Below are 22,486 nucleotides of genomic sequence, written 5' to 3'. Positions count from 1 at the left end.
CTTATTGCCAAGATATAGCTTACCACTATACAAGTTTTACATTTATGCTACAGAGTTTACTAAGCTTTTGAAAAGGCAGGAATTTTTGTGATGATCATGTAAATATAATCTTCCAACTCTGACTCTGAACTGTTAATTTTTCAATGTCCATTCTCATATTTTAGGTGTGCTTGATGAAGCCGAATGATACTGAATAAACTGCTGATCCTTCATCTTTGGTTCACTGATTCAAGCCTGCAATGAATTGCTGAGTAAAGTGAAGGGTTTTTCAGGTCAGGCCATATTGCATAACAATGAAAAGTTGCTCATGCCAGAATCTCTGCATGTAAACTGTGTCTAGACAGAGTGAACACAGAGGGTCCCCACAGGTTTTGTTTTCTGTTTATTTGTCAGGACTGAAGTCTTGTTCTCCCCAATTTTTCAGCGCTGTTATCTGTGGTAGAGGTATTACAGCTATCACAGTTACATCAATTCTTTCATCCTGCTGTCATCAGGGTATAACAATACTTTCTTTCATAGCAGTGTTTGAGTTCTTAAAGAACTGACTTCTTTTTGTCACTAGTGTTAAAGCTTAGGGATAGCTTAAAAGTGTATCAGATGAGCTTTTGCTGAAAGCCAATGTAATGACAAAATTATATGTAGGAATTACTCCATGCAAGTTTGCAATTGAACAGTGTAATATCTTGCATGCTGCACCTGCTCTCCTGCCAGGTCACTCTCAGGATGCACCAGCCCATTCTCAGAATGCTCTCTACAACTCTTCAGCAGTTTCTGCTCTTCTCAATATTGTTGCCAACTCGTACTGCAAACCCAGATGAACCAGGAGACAGTGCCCTTGTTTCCTACACCACTGCTGGGATAGATTAATCTCTCTGCCTAAGAAATCAACTACTCCTTCTCTCCTTCCTAAAATATTGGTTTAGAGCCAGGCTTGAGTCAGGCTATTGGTTAAAATATAGCTATTTTGAAGAAAGGAAATGTGAGGGCAAAGCAAATACATGCTCTGCACAGAGATTACAGACTGTGGGTGTAAGTAAAGCTTGGCTGTGAAGGGTCATGCTCAGTGCCTTTTTCCAACAGCCTCACCCTGCCATGCCATCTTACTCATCCTCATGATGTGCAGCTATCACCCACACACCTGGATTTTGGATATCTTCACCAGCACAATGGCTTGAGATGGAGAAATTCATTCCTCAGACCCGACTTGACACCTTTATTCTAGATACTTACAATATCTTGGGCTTTTCAAGGCAGCTGATAGTGCTGATGTTCCCGGTGCCAATAGAAGTGACAAGTAGATCAGCAAAGTCTGTATACCTGAAGCTTGTCCCACTGTGCCTTTTTGGTATATTGTAAATGCAGGTCCTCCTAGATCACAGTGGGTTTGTGGGCACTGGATGATGAGGTGTTTGCCACCTCAGATAGGCAGCAGTAGGCCCTACATTATCTACCTTCTCAGAGACACAAAGCCAGTAGCCTTAAAGAATCACAGAATTGCCTGCATTGGAAAAAACTTCTCAGATTGAATCCCACTGTTAACTGAACACTTCCAATTTGACCTCTAAACCTGTGTCTCTAAACACCACATCTGCACATCTTTTAAAGATGTTGAGTTGCCATCGTGATGTCAACTCAACCATTTCCCTGGGCAGCCTGTTACAATTCCTGACAATCTCTTCCATGAAGAAGTTCTTCCATTCTGAACCTCCTGTGACTTGACTTGAGGCCATAACCTCTTGTTCTATTGCTTGTTACTTGGGAGAAGAGACACTCACCTTGCTACAGCCTCCTTTCAGGCAGATGTAGACTGTGCTAAGGTGTTCCCTGAGCCTCCTTTTCTGTGAGGTAAAACACTTCACCTCCATTAGGTACTCCTCATAAGACTGCATCTGAGTTGATGGTGCTTGTCTTTTCTAGGACTTTATCATCCCTATGCAGATGACCACAGGCTACACAGAAGTTCAGAGCTAATAAGTATGTGAAGCATCTGGACTGTAGACTTCACCCAAGGGAAGACTTGAGGATTACTACTTCACTGCAGTCTTGTGGAAACAGATCAAATAGCAGTTCTTCTGAAGCTCAAAAAGCCCAAACTGTGCTTTGCATTCCAATGCACATGCCACTGCTCAGCAAGTTTGCAACAAAAGCTGCTCTGAACAGATAGTGATGCAACAAAGAAGGGAAACAGCTGTAGGCTCTCTGAGAAAACACACACAGGCTTGCTTGTGCTGCCTTATTTAAGGTGCATTTTGTTGCTTGTGAGAACACCCAACTTGTTCAGACTTACCAATACCATTCGAGTACACCTGTGTGTGACCCATTGTAACACCCCAAAACACTTAAATGCAAGGAGGTTTGCTGAGGTTCCTTTTCTTTGGGTTAAGTGCACAGGAAAAATACCCACCAGATATTCACAAGAGATCAAAATTATACAAAAGTTTACTGGGAAATACAGAAGGTCAAGGAACTTTGGCAAAGGATTTAATACAACATCAAATTAATAAAAAACACTTATCATAGCATTAACTTAGTTTATTTAACTTAGCAAACTTTAAATCCATTCAATGTAAAGTTGTCCAAAATGTTCTATGAGAAGAGAATCAGAAGAAGAGTAAAGGGAGAAAGACAGAAACAATATAGAAAAACACACACATAGCTGCCAACTCCTGGATTCCAGCACGAATATACTCCAAGAGGGGCAGGGTCAAGACATGTGTTTATTTCTCAGTCAGCTTATTAAACCTCAGGCCTATGTGGGCCCTTCCCCCAGGTGGGACTGTGGTCACTCAGCCACTGAGGAGCTGGGTTAGCTCTGCCTCTGGTGTGTGATTGACTGATTGATTGATTGATTGATTGACAGACATTGCAGGGCTGGGATGCTCTAGCTCTGGGCTGGGGGCTGTGGTGTGTGGGCAGGGCACTGACTCACCAGGGCAGTGTCCGACCTGCCCCTCTCCCGAACACATCCCGAAATATCTCGAGACATCAATCTTTCCCATGAATATCCTGGAGGCCTCAGTCTTCTCTCTGGTGGGAAGGAGGCAGGGGGGCCTTGCTGTAGCCACAGTGGGCCCAGGGGACAGCGTCTGTCTTTGCAGAATTCGGCAGCACGCTTGTGCTCACCACAGCTCCGACCTTCCCCCTCTCTGGCACACACACATCCCTGCCTCGCTGTGCACCGACCCTACTCACTGGCTACTCTGGGCTGATCACACTGAAATGCAAATTACTAACTTTTGTGAAGTTACTAAACTAGCCAAGTGACTCTTCATTGGTGCCTACTCATTACTTACCTTTATGAAAACTTTGGTGACATTCATAAATAGTCCTAATAATTTAGTTTTTCACCATTTATTCTTCAAGAAAGATGTTAAATAGACAAGGGATAAAGAATATAGATTTCAAATCAACCTTTGTAGGAAACCTCTATTACACATTACCATACATATACTTTGTACTTTGAGGTCTCTGCAACCTCATTTTAAAAGCCATTAGTCAGCAAGCTTTGAATCCATTGAATGTTTTCAGGCTAAGTTAATAACTGAGATTCTTGTTTCCTAATAAAAACGTGGAATAGTCTTAAGGCAAATGCCTGATAGAATTATTAAAAAAAAAAAAAAGAATACATTACTGGTATTATTTATCGACTAGATCCTTAATCTAAGAAAAATATCAAGTTTGAAAAATTTTATTTTTCATAAAAGAAAGTTGATATTTAGAAGAGGGGAGTAAAATTATTTATTAATGATGATGTCAAACATTCTATTATTTGGCTGGGATTGAGATTTGATGGGTAGTTTGCCCTTTTAAAATATTGGCTTAAGATTTTTTCCAATTCTCTTTAATTTCCCCTGTGTTTTAAACTTTATTAAAAGTCAACATATATACCTGAGAAAGCTTATTTGATTATTCCTTTTTGGTGGTTTTAAACACACGTGGTTCAGGTCTCTTGGTAAAAAAAGAAGACAAGAAATAAAGAGCTTTATTGGTTGCTGCTTTCACGTTTTTCAGGAGTCTGTTAGAATGGAACCTTTCAATTCCACTCTCTAATCAGGTCACTCTTCTCTCTTACTTGTGATGTTGGGGTATGCTTGCTAAAACCAGTTCTAGCTCTTCTCTGCTATTATAAACCCTTTCCCTACCATTCAACCAGACATTCTACCAGTTAAGGGAGTTCAAAAATAACTGTTCAGTAATTTGTCCAGATAACAGCACTAATGAGTCACTTCATTCTTTGTATTCAAATAATCCAAAAATATCTGTATACCTGTATTAAATACTATGTATTATGCAGTATACCTGTATTTCTGTATTCCAGAAAAGGAACAAGGCTCAAACAGGAGGGGATCTATAAATTACTTTTTAAGAGAGAGCACAGCACTCTTCACATAGCCATGAAAGGGTATAGGTTCTGTGTAGGAAAAAACACAGGTGAACTTTGTCATTTCACACTTGAAACTTATTTCCTTTTTTAGACAACATGAGACCAAATCTTGAGGCTTTTCTATATCATTTTACATTGTCTGAGTAACCTCCCACTAAAATACTTGGGTACACCCAAGTTACAGCATAGGAATCTGACAGGCTATTGAAATGCAGTTCTATTAACTCTTCCTCCATGTGCATCAGTCACACCAAACAGCATGACCTGAGACTACTATTATATGCTTTAATTTGGAAGTATCATGCTGAGCTCCATCTTTCACTACATTTCTACCCAGGCTTCTGATAAAACAATCTAATCAGCTAAAACAAGATTATATGGTAACAGTAGATACATAGCATGAACATTTTATCCCTAAAGAATTTCTTTATTAAACTAATTTTGTTTCTCTCATTAATCTCATTGAAGATTGTTCTGCAATAATGAAAGGATGTAATCTGCCACTGACTAATCGTTTCAGACTCTTCAGTCACCATATCTTCCTTTTCAATAGACTTTCCCCCTGTGTTCCTTCTGGCTACTTAAATAGAAGACAAGCTGAGAGAAAACAGGTTTTGTATATCATTTCATAAGCCTTTTAAAAATTGCAATAAAGAGAATTCAAGAATTTTTCACACATCCTCAGCCCTGGTTTTTGAGGTTTTAATTTCCAAGTTTAAGGCTCCTCCCATTCTGTGTGTTTTGATCCTGTTAGTAATTTCTTAGACAGCAAAGATCTGTTTCTTTGCATTATCTTTACCTCCTGGCAGTGAGACAAGCTTCAAACTGTAGACTTTCAATTGCCTGACTATTGAATGAAGTCTGAGCCCTAAACTATGAATAAGACAGGGCAAAACAGAATTCATTGAACCCAAAATGTTAAGAGGTAATTTATTGAAAATAGTTAAGGTGAGAAGTACTTAATGTCACAGCTAAATATTCCTCTGTACACTCATCACTCTTTCTGAGTAGGTGGGAACCTCTTTCCCCACCTCTCAGAAGAGTGCCCTGAGCAGCAGAGGCAGTCTGGTGCTCCTGTAGTAAAACTATTTTGCTTGCAAATGATATTTAAATACTCAGCTGGTAGAAGTTGAAGAGAGCAAATAGAAGTGAATTTTGCTTCCAGACTGTTGATAAGAAAATTTGTGCAGAAAGGAGAGAAACTTGTGTTGTGCATTTTGCTCCAGTACTTATTTATTCTGAAATACTTGTGGATTCCTTAGCTGTAAGTATCCCTCCTCCCAGCTGAATACCACCCTCAGAGCAGCGAGCGACATTCGCGTCTTCACTGAATAGTCCACTGAACCATTGATATCTCCATGCAAAATGAAACAGCTTCTGCAAGAGAGGCAAACATAGCACTTCACTTTAGACTCCAGAATCAGGAGTCTGATTGCTGGATATCCTACAGGGAAGTGGGATGCAGGGATTTAAGATCTGTCAAGCACAGGAGGCAATTGGATCATAGATTTTTGGGTGAACGCTCAAGCAATTTGAAAACAACAAGAGAGATGGTAATACCTCTTTCTCTTCTAGCTGTATTATTGTGCAGACTTAATCTGTCCAGGTTTTAAATTGTTTCTTTACCCAAATAAAAGAAACATGCTATGTCTGTGAATCCTGGGAGGATTTGTTTAAGAGAAACTCATCACTGCAGTAGCTGAAAAAACATTTCTATTCATTTCCAGAACAGATCGGTAGGTAAAACAACCCCTACTATCCAAACCTTTGATATGAGGGAGTTTGGCCATGACCAGGATTTGGCAGTAGCATAGTGAAAATTATTAAGAACAAGATTTTTGCAAGCTTTTATCACAAGCCTTCATTTTGCTGCACTCCAAACTCTAAACTTGGAAACAAAGTACGAAAATGCTGTTTATTCCTATAGGGTTATTGTGAAGTACTGAAATGCTTCACAGTAATGAAATTCCATAATGAATATCATAAATAAAAATTTCTAAAGTAACTTCCTGTAGATAGCATGTCCTATTCAGTGCAGTGTGCAAGCACACTGTGGTGCTTGTTTCTTTTATGATAGTTTTGAACCACCCCTTACTGAGGGCCTTAAGTTTATTACGAAATTTTCTCAATACCTTTGTCTTGACACCCTGTAAATCTTTGATTTAATTTTTCTTTATGGAGTTAGTTCTAAAAGCTGTAGAATTCATTATAATTGTCGATACATCTGTTGTAAAGTTCAACCACACATATTACTAACCATCTGAAATGGTTCTATAGGTTTGTGACTTTTAAGAGTAATACTAAAAATTTAGATCTCTATTAACCAGTGTGCAGCATGAAAGGCTGTTGAGAATGACGTTGAGAACAATATTTTCAGGGGTTTACAAAACCTATATATTGTGTTAGCTTGTTCTCTATGCTTTAAGGCAGATAAATCTTCCTCTTGCCATCTGTTAGTGGGTGAGGGGATCAGGCAATGGGCCATGAATGCTTTGTACTTCAGTTACCAAACCACCTCCCCAGTCTCCTCTTTCTACTTCTGTGCTGCAAATATGCTGCAGGCCTGACTGCAGTGCTGCACAGGAAGGGTGAAACAAGTTTATGTGGCCAGATCCTTTGTTCCCACCACTGAGGGTGTGCAGCATCCCACAGCTCTAAAACAATTTGTTAGCTTCACTGCAGAAAGTATCTCAGCCTTACCTAGCAAAAAAAATCCAAACTAGATAAGTGCACAGGTACATCAAAGGTAACCCTCAAAATAAATATAAAGGTGACATTACCCCTTCTGTGACATATCCTCTTAGACAGCATTTGACTTCTCTTCATCATATGTTTGTCTGATTCACATTCCTGTACCAGAATGGTGTCTACTGACTGCACTGGATTCAAACTCACTCACTGAACAGATTCACTATACTCATAAATTAATCACTGCGAAATGTTGTCTTGAAGTATATATGTCTTTAAAATACACCAGGCTCCTGTCAGTAATCTGATAAACTGTCAGTGATTATATTCAGGGGAATATGTTATTTTAGACAATATGAGCACCTGGTCCTTGTGAAAGCCATCATCTTTCTTTCCAGAAGGATATGACACGAAAACATAAGGAATAGCTTGTTTATTTTCTGATTCCCTGAAAATCTCAAGTAGTGATTTTTATCTTCAGGTGAGTGATAGAGTTGGGAATTAACTTTGTATGTAATCTCTGTTTTACCTGTTGTCCATAGGCAAGAAATCTATATTGTCACAGGAATTCAGAATTACATACAGAGATTTAAAATTAAATTTCTGCTGCAGGAGTGAAGGTCTAGGTGCCCTTGTGTTTCCTTCCAGTTTGTTTTGTAAATGAAATGTATTCAACTGCAGCCTTGCCCTGTCCATTCCTCTCTGTCTGTGCTTTTTTAAAACTTCCAAGGCAGGAAAATGATACGAATTTAAGAAATGTGATTTTTATGACATAATTGAGAAGAATGACTAAGGAGAAGAAAAATGGCTATAGTGCCACTCCATGATTTACCAAATGTCAGAGAATCCAGAAATGAGACCATAGTTACAAATTCTGCATATGACAGCAAATGCTTCATTCAGATCTCATTCTTTAATTTACAGTAGACAGAATAGGAAATCAGGATTTGGATTTTGCTTCAGGACTATTTACTTGGACTATTTTGAAATTTTAAGAAAGTCTATCAAAAACACCCAAGAACTTTAGATACTTAGAGAAAGTTGGGGAACAAATGACAAGAAAGCACTATTTTCCTTTTTGATTTTGTCTAAAAAATGTAATTAAAATTAAAACTCTACTCATTGTTGTTCATTGTTGTTTACACACAATATTCAGGGCATGCTGGGATCTGAAGATGTGGGGTTATATAATCTCTATCACAATGAGCTGTTTTAAAGACATTGGACACCCATTCATGTAGAGTTTATTATCTGAATTTCAACAGCCCAGGAGAAAACACTGGTGAAAAGAACTCTGGAATCCTCAGTGTACATTAACTGGACATTTGAAGATGTTTTTTAATTTTGCATTTTGCCATTGGGGAAAAAAGTTACAATTCCAGGGAATGTTTATAAGTTGGATAAAATATTAAAAATGTTAAAGGAAACACCCTGAGCTTTCAACTGTAAAGCATATCTGACAAAATCATAGGCTATAATTAAGTTTTGCAGAAATGTTCTAAGGAAATATCCCCTCATCATTCAACACATCACAAAAAAAGAGTAAATTTGGGAAAGTAGGTATTCATACAGCAATGTATCTCTACTTTTACTGCCATATTCTATATTTCTCTTGATAGCTCCTTTAAGGACCCCACAAATGGTAGGAGAGTCCCCCATAGCTGTCTGCATTCATCCATCATTCCCATACACCTGGGAAAGTGAACTGGCCAAACTCTGCCTCTTTGGCAGGTGTGCACAACAGACATGGCAACCTCCACCTCCAAATGACAGCCTTCCAATTTTCACTTCAAAGGAAAAATCAGGAAAGCTCTTACCTAGACTCTTTCCATTATCTAACATTAAAGGTCCTTCTAGGCTTACAGCCTTTTGCTTCAGCTGTGCTTGATTCCCAAGCCACAGGCAACAAAACAGCCCTATCTCAAAATGCTTTGTTTCTGTGAGATTTTTAACTCAAACACAGCAGCTTTTGAGTGCAGCCTGCTTGCATCCTGAAGGCTTGGGACCTACTTGGGTAAAGGGTAGATCTGTGCGAGTCCTGGGCAGGGAATTGTTTCTTGAATAAATAGACCCTTGTGTAAGATTTACAAAGGAGGAAAAAAAAAAAACCCAAACAAAAATCATGTAAATATTGTGTTACCATAGTGTATTTTTGCTTTGGTAAGAAAACAGTGAGATTATTCCTCGTTTTAACTAGCTCATTCTAGAAGAAGGTTCACCACCCTAGAAGAGAGTTCACCAGACTGCAGAGAATTACATTTTCATTTACTTTGAGGAATACACAGTGAGTTCCTTTCTGATATCCCTTCCTGGGCTTCTTACTGGTTTTCTTAAGTGGTTCTTCTCATTTGTGAACATCATCCTCAGGCAGAAAACTCTTCCAATGGGGAGCTCTTTATGAGAATTGTGAGCATCTAACACAGGGCTATGAATTCTGGTGGACATCTTAAGACTGATAGCATACAATATGAATGTCACACACACACACACATTGAAATAGGCCTCAGTACCTTAGATGAAAATATAGAGTAAACCCATGTTACAAAATGAATTTGGATTCAAAGCACCAGAATGTCCCAAAATTCTGGGGTTGATTTTTTTAATTTGTTTTATTTTTTACTGTCAATCTTATCTGTCTGATCAATTAGCTTAACCTTCTGATCAAAGCATTATATCACTGATGTCTCACGTCCCTCAATCTGACTAGTTTAATTTAAAACCACTTCCAAAGAATTTGGCCACTCAGTGGGATTGTCAGGGTCCAGCTCTCACATGCATTAATTAAATAGCAAACAGGAATAGGCCATGACAGCACATTCAGTTGGGTTGCTCTCTGATGAAGGCTGATGAGGATTTCACTTCAGTAAAGAGAACTGAACTCAATCATAATAGAATTTAAGTTTAAATTTGTGAATAGTTTGGGTAGTAAATAAACTACTTACACCAAAAAAAAAAAGAAAAAAATAGTCAACAGTTTCTATGTGCATGTTATTTTCAACCCCTTTTCAGAGTTCACGGGTTCTTTTGAGTGTGTATATCCTTTCATTTTCTTCACAAAGAAGCAAAAAATAGCAAACCTACAAATTATACCCAGAGGCAGAAAAATATAACCCTAACGAGAGTTAGAGCCTAAGAAAAAAATGTGCAGAGGTTCCAACATGCTTTATAATTTATAATAATGAAATTTCTGATTTACAATATTAGTATCATATATAAAATTTTAATCAAAAATTGATTTTGTTTACAATCTCTTCCCCATTTTGACCAATCTCTCAGGAATTCAATAAGGCAATTTTTGACCAGGGCTGCCTAGAGGTCAGAAACAGAGGAAAGACCTCTTTATTCATTGGTTTCCAACCTTGGCTTTATAAGCAGACAGGTTGCACAATCCCGTCCATGACATTTCCTGAATCTTATTGTTTTGTCATACAAGGATCCTCTTGTGTTTTTTACTATATATATGAATATATAGTATATATATATATATATATTGCTAATTTTTTTACAATTTACTCTACTAACATTTTCTCTCACAGAAAGAAGCTGTTATGATGTCATTTGGGTTTTGCCTTTTTTATATATTCTCTGTATTCTTCACACATACATTTGTAGCTCTGTAGTCTATTGCATTAGTGACTAGTTTTCCCAGTAATTTTCCATGGCCTTTTCCTAAGCAGAAAGAGAAAACAAATTCCAGAGCTCCAAGCTCTGAGGAGTACAAGGCTCCAGTCCTTTCTTGGTTCTTCCTGGGAGCCAAGACCAAGAACAACCCCTTGAGATACATTCTCGTGGACAAGGTACAACCAGTGCTGAAGGGGGGGCTCCAGAGAGGGGCTTGACTGGGTGGGAATTGCATCACCACTTGTGCTCCTAATTGGTGTATTTTATCAATTATGCTAATTTCCTAAAACCTATAAAAATGTACTCACCCTTTGTGGGGGTGGGCTTTTGTGGACATCTTCCCATAACTGCTCCTGAAAGCCTTCAAATAAAGATCCCCTTTTATATTACTCCTTACTAAAATTATCTCAAGTTTCATTTCCAGGTTGGGAAAAAGGCAACAGTTCTTCCACTTGTCAATAACCATTCCTCTTGTATATTTAGGGAAAACAAAATCTCTCTTGTCAGCCTCTGCTTTACAAAGCTAAATGAGCCAAACTGTTCTTCCTTTTCTCACTCAGTGAACATTTCATGTCCCTGGTAAAACTTTGCAATACTTGTTCCACTTTACATCACTAATTATTACCAAAGAGTAAATTGGTTATATTTATGAATTTAGGTGAGGACATGCAAAAATCAGAAATAGAAAAGGTCTGTTAGATACATATTTGCATCACTTTTCAGGTTTTTGCCCCCTGGGATGTTTCATACTAATGTCTTTTCTTAAGTATCTCCAAACATGATCATTCTTCAATTAAAAGCCTCAATCAAAAAATACAAATCAAAAATAAACTTATAACCAGGAGGTAATCCCACATGGTCATCAATTTACAGGTAAAAATTATGCTTTTCTTTAGGAATTCACAAGTGAGCAAGGATTGAAGACAAACCTGAATAAAAATGATGTTTTTCTAAAAATTTTTAAAATTTTGTGTAATTTAAACTTTACTTTGCCTGTAAGAGCAGAAGTTCTATTTCAGCCTCTTGTACAGAAATCTTCTTTGAGTCAAAAATAAATAGCATATGATGTTTTAAGATATAAAAGAACAATAGTAACACAGGTTACTATCACTATTAGTTTATTTTATGAAGCCCCACAAATTTTCTATCAAATTCAAATTATCAAATTTTCTATCATCTACAATGTAATTGGTAATTGTATATCATACATTATACATCCAAAGAAATTTTTTTTATGTATATTTAAGGAGACTTCTGCCTTAAGACATATAAGGAATATGCCTTTTAAAATGCAAGCTTAATGGTACAAGAATCAGGTAGCTAGAATTCTGTGTATTGGGAGAAATTTGAGAGATTTACTTGTTTGACAAAGGATTCAAATGCAAATGAGCACCAAGATCAAACTGCTATTAAAATAATTTCCATCCAGGCAGTGTAGCAGAAACAGTGGTTAAAAGCACAGCTAAAAATATCTGCTGTGACTCAGAATCTTTGAAAATCCACAATCAAAATAGCCAGTAATGTGCACCTGTGACCCTTTTACTTGTTTTTGCAAATGCTTTATCTTCATTTCTAAAACTATTTGCAAAGCAGGACCTGAAAGCAGAAGATGCCAGAAGTGTCCAGCCTGCTGAGAAATAGCAGGTTTTTGCTGTAACAGAAATACCACCAGAGCCTCTGTTTGCATTGGCTTAAATACTACTTAAAAATATGATATGGGTTGTTTGCTGCTGTTTATCTCTGAATCATTCAGCAAAGAAGCAATCATGGGGACCAGAGAGTCACAGTGGCAGCAAAAAGTGGTATTGGACATCCAGGTCTTCTGCATGGGAAAAATTATTGTGAGTATTTTATCAAAAACAAAGGTATGGAATTAAAACTTTAAAAATTGAGTTCAATAAAGGAAATACCTCTATATTTTTCCACCTTTCTCTCCAACATGGAATTGAAAAATTCTTAAATATTTCACTTTAATAATTTTGAATAATTTTGTTCTTATTTTGAAATGAAATTTTAAAAAGTTGTCCATCCATATTTTAAGGGACACATAAACAGTTCCTGTTATGTCAAGATCAAATTGTGGAGCTGAGATTTTCTTCTTCTTTTTATTTCATATAAAAGGAAACACTAGGGTTTTTTTCTAAAAAATCCCCAATTTTCCCTTTTTTAAAAAAAAAATTAATTTGGTGTGTTCTTACCTAATTTCTATCAAAATATAGACAATTTAAATTTTTATTTAAGATAGTTCAGCATTTTTATGGTAGCTTGAGAATTTTCTTGTCTATTTATTTTTTTTTCTAGTCTAGCTTCAAACAAAGCTGTAGTTGAATAAGAGATTTTCAGCATTTGGGGTATATTTGCGTTGTCTGAGAGCAGCCATACCAGTTCTGCAGTCCAGTCATTCCTTTTTCTTACCTGCAGACAGAGGAACATTGACATAATGATGCTGCCTTCACCAAACAAGCATGGCTGGGATCTTCCTGATCCTAAAACACCTATTTGATTTTCAGTAGCATCAACAGTAAAACTTCCATCGCCATGATATTTTGTCAACAAACTCCCAAGGACACCCCTGGCAGCTAGCAGTTGTAGTTAATGCTTCATTCTAGGTAGTTTTTCTTAAAGCTTACACAAAACATGCAAAAGAAATTTGGCCAGATATGCCCAAAGTGAAATTACCAAATCTCAAGGCAATATTTTCACAGTAATTCCATGAGTGAAGTACTAAAGGGGCACATTCAATCAGGTAGACAGATTCCTTCACCTTCATTAATATCTCAGCAAACTCTACAGTGCATGGGTGTTTCATGGTGTTTTTTGTGCCTTCCTTGCCTTATCCTCCATGCTCCTTAACACTGCTTTTGCTGGATGCCAACCCTGCGTGATGCCTGAATACAAATACTGAAAAGCCATTTCAAGTACATACCCTGACCAGCTATTTTTGGGCAGCCTATATGTCATTATATAACAGCACATATGGTATAGATCTAGATTTTGGTTTAGCTAGAATAATTTTCTCCAGTGGCTTGAATTTAAAATTTTGCATTTATCCTTAAACAAGCTCGGAAGCCTTTAGGTTTACTGCAACTCAGTATTTTTCTGCCAGAATTAGAATACCAGGGATCACATGTGGTATTTAAGTGAGATTTCACATTTATTTTTCAATTAGTTTTAGTTTGCATTGTTTGTTGAGATTTATCTTAAATGGTGGCACCAGATTTTTAGGTGGTTAAAAGCCATGCTTTGCAGAGCTGATTGAAAATTCATAAGACTTTATGAAACATTATAATGTCTTTCTTTTGTAAATATATAACTAATTCTCCTTAGAACAGTGCCTGAGAGATATTGCCATTTTCAGCAAGTTTTATTTTTTAATAAAGGCTACTGAGAACCTTATTTTTTTTAAATTTGGTTTTGTTGTTTGGTTTTTTAATTAACGGGTTTTGCTTTCTAAATCAACATGGAAATTGCACGTAAGGAAAGTTTTTAATTAGTTCCAAAGCTGCATTTTTTTCAGCATTGTATATTCCTGTTGGTTATTAGAGACCCCCCCCTTTTAAAGATGATCATACCTTGGTTGCTGTTAGCTTTTACAATAGTGGGATATATGATTTCTGTGAAATCTTAGATGATCTCAGCACACTTCCAGTCTTTGTAGTGATTTACAAAGACAACCAATGACTCAGTCATGTTGGTGCATGCTGCTGGCCAGGCTCTGCTGGCTACCAGAGACTCATCTTCCTTTGTAAACAGCCATATGACTTGTTAGAGATTACTGAGGGAAAGCAAGGGACCCTCTTAGATTGAATATTGATCTCAAAGTAGTATGCTGCACTTCCCTCTTTGGTTTTTAATAGCAGCACTAATAGCACACTGCTTTTACTGCTGCACTCTGATACAGATGTTTCCAGCTGCTTCCTGGTGCAGAGCACTCCACACATGCACTTCTTCCCACATTAAAAATCTCATATTCTCTATTTATTTTGGGTATGCCCTACAATAATTAAATAACAGAAAAGCTATGATTTTCTATTTCACAGAGGCTCAGCTTGAGTAATTTTGAAGGAAGTTTGGAATTGATCTATGATTAATTTTATTACTGAAGAGAACTAAGAAAACCATACTACATTTCCATAGTAATATAAGCCTGTGACTGTTTTTATAGTACGTTGTTCACTTATTGGATTCACTGAAAACAAAGCAAATTAATCTCATGTATACAAATTTGCATAATGTTTGAAAGTAATGCATGAGCTGAGAAAGTTTCCTATACACTACTGAGAAGAAGTCACAAAACAATTTACAGTGAATTGTTCACTTCCAAGCCCCCAGCTACCTGGCAGAACTTTCAGTTAAAGACGGCAAGGATGGATATTTAAATCCAATGTCTAAGGAAAAAACCTCCAAAGCCCACAAAAGGCAGCCAAAAGTAGGTAAAGTCAGATTGATTGGGAGAAAAATATTGATTACAATAAAGAAAATGTCTGAGATTATGATAGTCAACAAATTTCAAATGCTGGAAATGCTGAACTTACTGTGAGTAAAAACACATTCCATATTCTTCCTATATTAATATATAAGGCTATTTTCCTTTCACTTTAGTAAGGAATTAATATGAAGTTTGTTGTTTGAAATCCAGCTATATTTTGAGCTGCTTCTTCTAACAATTCTATTTCTTACATGCAAAACCTTTTTGCAATAAAGAGTGTAGGCCTATGCACTGGGCAAAGCTTGCGTTGGTGTCAGTGCATTTTCTGTGTAGCAATGGCAGAGTGATTCCTTATAGCTGTGCTCTTATCAAACTCCTCTATCTATCAGAAGGCTGTAGAAAATCTGTGGGTTATCACTGCTTTCATGGACCAAAACCTGCTGCTCTGAGCTGTTAGCAACAAAAATGGATGTTGGACATCAGGGAAGGAGAAAGCATATCATAAAGATAATGAATTATAGAAGGATGCATTCCTTGATTTGATTGAGTGGTTTCAAACCACTCAAGTTCACTGGCCATTTCTTATGGAGCATATGGTAACAAAACCCCTTGGGTGCTAAATGGAAGGTACAGTCTTTGATAGCAACCACCAATTATCAAGAATTGTGGGATATGGTTACAGCCTCCTATAGAAATCCTCTAAAGGGCTCCCACAAGATATCTATGTATTCAGGACTTATACAGGGGATAGGATTTTGGCCACTGTGAATTCCAGTTCAAGGAAGGCTATTGATACCAAGCCTCCAAAGGCTTAGTGCTTATGAATATTAATAGTGGAAGTGGGAATTTTTATATAACATCTTGGTTTACCAAACATAAAGAAAGTTTTTGCTGCATAACCCTTAAATTCTGAAAATAAAAAAAGCAATACACCATCAGCTACCCCCAGTTAACAGAGATCACACTCATGGTTGAAAGCATGGATATGATCCATCCTGGGGAATCACACATAATTTGCTACTACTGAATTTATCATAGGTATTACCTAGCCCAGCATATTGTCCCAGTAGTAACAGAAGCAGATACTATTAGAAGACAGTATATAAGACTCAAATTTTGAAGTCTGTTTCCCTAGTACTGTCCTATAATTCACAGCCTTTGGATTCCAAGTACTGAAGGCACTCCCCAGCCTTTCACACGTATGTTGCCTATAGGTTTTGCTGATCCTTTTTTGAACCTGCTGGTCTGCCTACAGGACTTCTTGGGGTTATACTTTCCAGAAGACCACTCTCCACTGTGTCCAGGGTGAAAGTACTTTCTTTCATCTGTTTTTACACTTGCAGTAGTTTCACTGAGTTTACACAGTACTGTGGTATTTGATGAAAAATCATTTGCATCCATTTTTTGCTGTATGCACTGCTTTCACAAATTTGTAAATCCCAGCCACATGGTCCTTCATGGTCTTCTTCTCATGGAAGAATCCCAGCCATTTCCCTCTCCCCTCACAAGGCAGTTGCCTTTCTCTGTACCTTCTCCAGCTCTGTCCTTCCCAGTCACAGATGAAGCCCAGCCTCTGCTCCAAAGGATGCCTAACCCTTCACTAGCTTCTTTGACCACTGCTACACATCGAACTGGGAACTCCAGAGAGTGGTCAACAATGGCTCCAAGAGATCATTGTGATGTCATCTCTTTCCCCTTCATTCCAGGGACTCCATGTAATAGTCTCAGTTATTCCTTATGGAAATCCTGCATTTCTCTATCCTTATGTCTTATTTTCCTGTAATAACAAAAGCATTTTTTTTTTCTGTTCTCATTCCCTCCAAAAGCAGTCCCCACAGCATGGAGATTCATGTGTCCACATTCATGTGCCAGAGTTCCCTGCTTTATTATCCATACCACTATTGCTATCTCCACTCTGGAATTTCTGTACTTTCAGCTTGTTGGGAGCTGGTCCTCTTTCAAATCCAAATGCACTACGAAGCATCAGTCATCTGGTTTTACTTTGTGCTTCTTAACTGTAACCCAAAACCTCTTGCCTTGAACACATCCTTGCACATATCAATCATACAATCTTTTCTGTTACTCTGAAGAACATCTTCCATTTGAAAGGTTCCATTCTGTGAGGCACTGGAATAAGCTGCCCAGAGAAGCTGTGTGCATGCCCCATCTCTGGAAGTGTTGGAGAAGCCAGGCTGGATGGAACTTTGAGCAGCCTGATGTAGTAGATGTCCCTGCCTGGATTGAACTAGATGAACTTTTAGATGCCTCCCAACTCATACCATTCTCTGATTCTATCATCAGTCTATGATATCCAAACATTTAAGTTCTAACCCTTGAAAATAAGCTTTGTCCTATAAGCAAAGAGAAAAAAAAAAAAAAAGAATGTTCTAAGTACCACACAGGAAGCCTGGGGACTCCACTATATGGAAAAACTCCCTAGGACTGTGAACTCAAAAGGTAAGGATATACTTTTGAGTTATACAAGGAGACAGCAGAGATTCTGAATATTGCTGTCAAGGAGAAGGGTGAAAATAAGAAAATAACAATGAGAGGAGACAGCTGGGAGGGCTGAGGTGAAACTTTGAGAGCCAGAAGCAATCAGTGGTATGTCAGAGCCTCAGTTTATCAGCAATATGGAATTATAGAGGATACATTTGAAAAAGATTCCACTAGAGCCTCCTCAAGCAATATGAAGAGAGATTGGCAAAGCACTCCAAGCTTTGCATGGAGTGCAAAACTGCATGTTTTCTGTGCAATGAGGAATTGTTCCCCTTCTGTCTGGTGGTACACAGCAGATATTTAAATCTTTGTTGCTGTGTAGGTACAAGATGCAACTCTATAGATGTTTCTGCTGAGCAAATCTTGAAGAAGAAAGGAACAGCTTTCAATATTCAGATGGGTGTCTACCTCTAAATATAGTTCACTGGCGGGTACAGCAGATGCACCCACCACTTACTTGCTAATGTCCAATTTGGTAATCTGCATCTGGGTGATTATGGTCTTTTGAATGCTGGAATTTGCTATCTTAGGATTTATATGTGTGTGTGTGTGTGTGCATATATATATATATATATATATATATATATATATATATATATAAATTTCATGCAATTTACGACACTGTTGTTTGGGTGAGGAAAATCCATATATGTTTGTCTCGTTGTGAAAAACAATTATATTTGACAAATTCTAAAGAGATTCCTCATAAACAAAGAAAAGTGTGAGAATTACAGTATAATAACCCATATAGGTTAGATATTAGGAGAATGATAATGCAGACTGCAGAAAACCTCATGTTTTCTTCACCATTATTTTAACATTTGTTCTCATGATGAAGAGTATTTTGAACTCCCTAGGCAGTAAGAATCCCTAGCTGGAAGCTACTCTCCTGAGACTCAGGACATCTTTCAGTCTCCTGATTTACTCAGAGCTGTATGATGGTAAAGGTGCAAACTGTTCTAGGAAATTCTCCAGAGGCTGCCTACTGCTCCTGCAGAGATCCAGCTGCAGCCAGAAATACATTATCCCACTGTTATCCCAAATCTGAGTCTGCATTCAGAAGACTGCCTTTTCTATTTCCCCTGCTGTCTATCTCAAGATCAATAGCTTCAGTTGAAAGAATTATGTAATTTCTCCCTCCCTCACTTTGTACAGTTATGCCTCCTGCATAGCTTACAACTTTTTGTAAGACACAGTGTGGTGGTGGCTGTTAGACACAGACTAGAGATTATAGTGTATCTCATGTCTTAGGAGAAAAGAGAATGAGGAGAATGAGGAGAATTAGTGAACATCCGTAGTGGATTGACCCTGGCTGGATGCCAGGCACCCACTAAAGCCTCTCTCTCAACCCCCTCCACAGCTATACAAGAGAGAGAACATAAATATTTAAAAAAGGGTTCATGAGCTGAGATAAGGACTGGGAGATCACTCATCAAACACCATCATAGGTATTTGATCATCACAGGCTTGAGTTAGAGACGTTAGCTGAATTTATTGCTAACAAAATCAGACCAGGATAATGAGAAGTAAAATAAAACCTTGAAAACACCTTCCCCTCACTCCTTCCTCCTTCCCAGCTCTACCTCCTCCCCCAGGGGCTCAAGGAGGAGATAGAATGGGAATGGGGGTTATGATCACTTCATCACCTGAGGCTTCTCCCCTGCTCAGGGAGAGGAGGGGGGTCCCTCCCACAGGAGACAGTTCTTCAGGAACTTCTCCCATGTGAGTCCATCTCACGAGCAGCAGCTCTCTGTGAACTGCTGAAATGTGAGCCCATCCCATGGGGAACAGTCCTCCCAAAACTGCTGCAGTGTGGGTCACTCTTCCATGGGTGCAGTCCTGCAGGGACAGGCTGCTCCAGCCTGGGAGCTGGGGGACCCTCTCTCCACGGGCCTCCCACAGGCTCACAGCCTCCTCCAGGCAGCCACAGCTCCAGCGTGGGTCTCATCCACAGCTGCAGGTGATCTCTGCATCCCTTTGGACCTCAGTGGGCTGCAGGGGCACAGCTGCCTCACCATGAGCTGCAGAGGAATCTCAGCTTTGGTGCCTGGAGAACCTCTTTTCCCTCCTTCTCCACTGACCTTGGTCTGCAGAGTTGTTCCTCTCACACATTCTCACTCTGGCCACAGTTACAACTACCAATATATCTTTGTTAAATTTCTTCCTAAATCTGTTATCACAGAGGCATTAGCAGCATTTCTATTTGGCCCAGGCTTGGCCAGTGTCACATCCATCTTTGAAGCTGTCAGGGATTTGCTCTGTTGGACATGGAGGAAGTTTCCAGCAGGAGCCATCCCTGTACCTCCCCACCTTCCTGCACGCAACCCCCCCCTTCCCCCATACGAGAGCTTGGCCTTAAAACCCCAATACAACTTGATTCACTCCCTTTTTAATATAATAATCTTTGTGATGTCATCTTTCGTTTCTCAAAGAATTGCAGTAGTTACCTACACAATCTTGTCTAATAATCTATCCCATTGTATGTCAGTCTGTGAGGGAAATTGCTTCCTTGCTCTCACTTTATTTGACAGTACTGACAAGTAACACTTCCTTTCCTGATTATACCCACCTACGTGTAACTGAGATGTTTTTTTCTGCAGTAGTTTTTGCTGGAGGCTGTATTAGAGTTCCAATGAAGATAAACTTTCAGCGGTCTCTCATGTCTAATGAAATAAATGAAAGATTTTGAATGTGGTCTTGAATGTAGTATTGTACATGATCTCGTCAGAATATAAATTATCATGATGCCAATATTGTCTGATATTTTTTTGCTTAGAAGTAGTTTAGTATCCTGTAAAGGTGGGGTTTTTTTGGGTTTTTTGTTGTTGTTGTTTGGTAGGTTTTTTGTTGGTTTTTTTGTGGGTTTTTTTGTTGTTTTTTTATTTGTGCAGCAGCAATTTTCTGTATCCGTAAAAGCAGAATTCAGTAATATGTCTGAACTCCTGCTAGGGTAATACAATTTTAGTCTCTGTAGTATCTATAGAGATCTGAAACAATGTGGTGCTCTTATGTTTATTCTTGTCGGTCTTATAGGAAGGTGGAGAATGATAAGCCACGGCTTAGAAACCCCATCAGAAATTCCCATTCACAAATACTTAGGCGGCTTTTAATTTCAACAGCTCTTAGTTTTGAAACACAGTAGTATCAGTGAGAGGTGGTCATGTAATTTCTCTTGCCGCATAGATCTTCCAGCCTAGAAAATTATATTTAGAAGGGCTGTTCTTCACGCTCTTCGCCTCGGACCTGTCACAATCTCATCTGCCTGCTCAGAGCTTCACTGAGAGCAGGAGAGCTCCTGAGTGTTTGTCACTCCCCGAGACTCGTCCGCACAACCTAACAGCCTCGGAGCAGGATGGAGATGTCTCCAGAGAAACACCGCATGAAAACGCCGCTCGGCATCCTCTCCCTCATTATCTAGAACTCATTTCTGAAGCTGCTGCTTCACGGGGTGGCCTGGCCCTGAGGTAAATGGCCGGGCCCGAGATACGCTCCCGGCCCCGAGGTACGCTCCCGGCCCGGCGCTGGGCTGCAGGGGGCAGAGCCCGGCAGTCGCCCCTTCAGGCGCTCCCCGGAGCGCTCCCGGCCCTGCGCAGCCCTGCTCGCCCCGGCGGCAGCAGCCGCAGCCGAGCGCACCGCAGCGCTCCCGCCGCAAAGGCGCGGGCAGGACGCGGGCGCGGTGCCGCAGGCATCCCCGGCATCGCCCCGCTGCCAGAGCCTCTCCTCCGCCGGCTCGGCAGCGCAGGCCCCGGCTGCAGAGCCTCTCCTCCGGCTCCGCGGGGAGGCCCCGAGCGGCGGGAGGAGGCGCCCCTTGCCCGGGGCTGCGGGGACCGAGGCGGCCGCCGCCCCTTTAAGCTCCAGCTGTTCCTTTCTGCGGCGCCTATTTTTAGCGCGTCCTCTTGGTAGCATCCAGCTCTGCCCCCTGTTTCTCCGCGCTCCCCCGTCCCCCCCCGGTGGTAGGTTCCGCACGGCGGGGGACTGAGCATGTCCGAACGCGCTCGGCAGCGGCCGCCGCGCCGGGGCTGCGCTCGCTCGCACGGCGGGAAGGAGGGCGCGGGCTCCGCCGCCCGCAAGTAAGTTTGTCCGCGGGCGCGGAGCCGGCGCGGGCGAGGGGCAGCCGCCGCCGTGGTGCCGCCTCCGCGCCTCAGGGGCGGCCCGGGGCAGGGGTCGGGCTCGGGCTTCGGCGCCCCCGTCTCTGGGGGCTGGCTTCGGGCGGGACGCGCGGCGGGACCGGCTGCCCCTGCCCGCCCGGGCTCCTCCGTGCGCGCCTCGGGGCCGCCGCAACTTCTCCGCTGCCCGCCCCGGGGTCAGCGGCTCGCGGCCTGGCCGGCTGGGATCGGCCACGGCGGGTCCGCGCTGCGCGGGGCGGCGGCGGGAGAGCGCTCCCCTCGGAGCGTCTGCGGCCCCGCCGGCGGCCACCGAGCGCGGTGCGGTGCGGTGCGGTCCGAGCGCGGTGCGGTGCGGTCCGAGCGCGGTGCGGTCCGAGCGCGGTCCAAGCGCGGTGCGGTGCGGTCCGAGCGCGGTGCGGTCCGAGCGCGGTGCGGTCCGAGCGCGGTGCGGTGCGGTGCGGTCCGAGCGCGGTGCGGTCCGAGCGCGGAGCGGTGCGGTCCGAGCGCGGTGCGGAGCGGTGCGGTCCGAGCGCGGTGCGGTGCGGTCCGAGCGCGGTGCGGTGCGGTGCGGTCCGAGCGCGGAGCGGTGCGGTCCAAGCGCGGTGCGGTCCGAGCGCGGTCCGAGGCTGCCAGCAGCGCTGAGACAGGCGGGCGGCTGCGCCGGCCCCGCGGAGAGGGCGCGATGCGAAATTAGCGAGCGAGGGTCGGTGCAGCCAGCGCACCTTAAGAGTCAGCGAGGCTGCGGTGTTCAAAGGAGTT

At 41.0% G+C, this 22,486-nt stretch overlaps 1 protein-coding gene and 1 long non-coding RNA gene across 19 annotated transcripts in view; one reads left to right on the top strand and one right to left on the bottom strand.

The window, feature by feature from the left end:
• Positions 1 to 5,587: 5,587 nt before the first annotated feature.
• Positions 5,588 to 20,403, bottom strand: LOC111924333 (uncharacterized). Of its 2 annotated transcripts, XR_002861609.2 has the most exons (4): positions 16,652 to 20,403; positions 13,109 to 13,188; positions 11,002 to 11,054; positions 5,588 to 5,761 (listed from the first exon to the last, which is right to left on the bottom strand). It is a non-coding gene; the product is annotated as an uncharacterized LOC111924333 (long non-coding RNA). The 2 variants fall into 2 exon arrangements; XR_002861610.2 differs by lacking the exon at positions 13,109 to 13,188 and having other exon boundaries at positions 16,652 to 20,395.
• Positions 20,404 to 20,902: 499 nt separating this feature from the next.
• OXR1 (oxidation resistance 1) overlaps positions 20,903 to 22,486 on the top strand; it is a 258,539-nt gene continuing 256,955 nt past the window's right edge. For 4 of the 17 annotated variants that reach the window (XM_086880659.1, XM_086880635.1, XM_086880646.1 and 1 more), the window contains exon 1: positions 20,903 to 21,085. The gene's annotated coding sequence lies outside the window, so the exon portion shown is untranslated. Of the gene's footprint in view, positions 21,086 to 21,416; positions 21,692 to 22,486 lie in introns of those variants that run through there. The other 13 variants (XM_086880755.1, XM_086880735.1, XM_086880682.1 and 10 more) reach the window with 12 other exon arrangements.

The sequence above is a fragment of the Cyanistes caeruleus genome, chromosome 1, assembly GCF_971803275.1.
Source record: "Cyanistes caeruleus chromosome 1, bCyaCae1.hap1.1, whole genome shotgun sequence".
In the NCBI taxonomy this organism is placed as follows: Eukaryota; Metazoa; Chordata; class Aves; order Passeriformes; family Paridae; genus Cyanistes; species Cyanistes caeruleus.
Note: the sequence above shows the minus strand (reverse complement) of the source record. Positions and strands in the feature narration are given on the sequence as shown.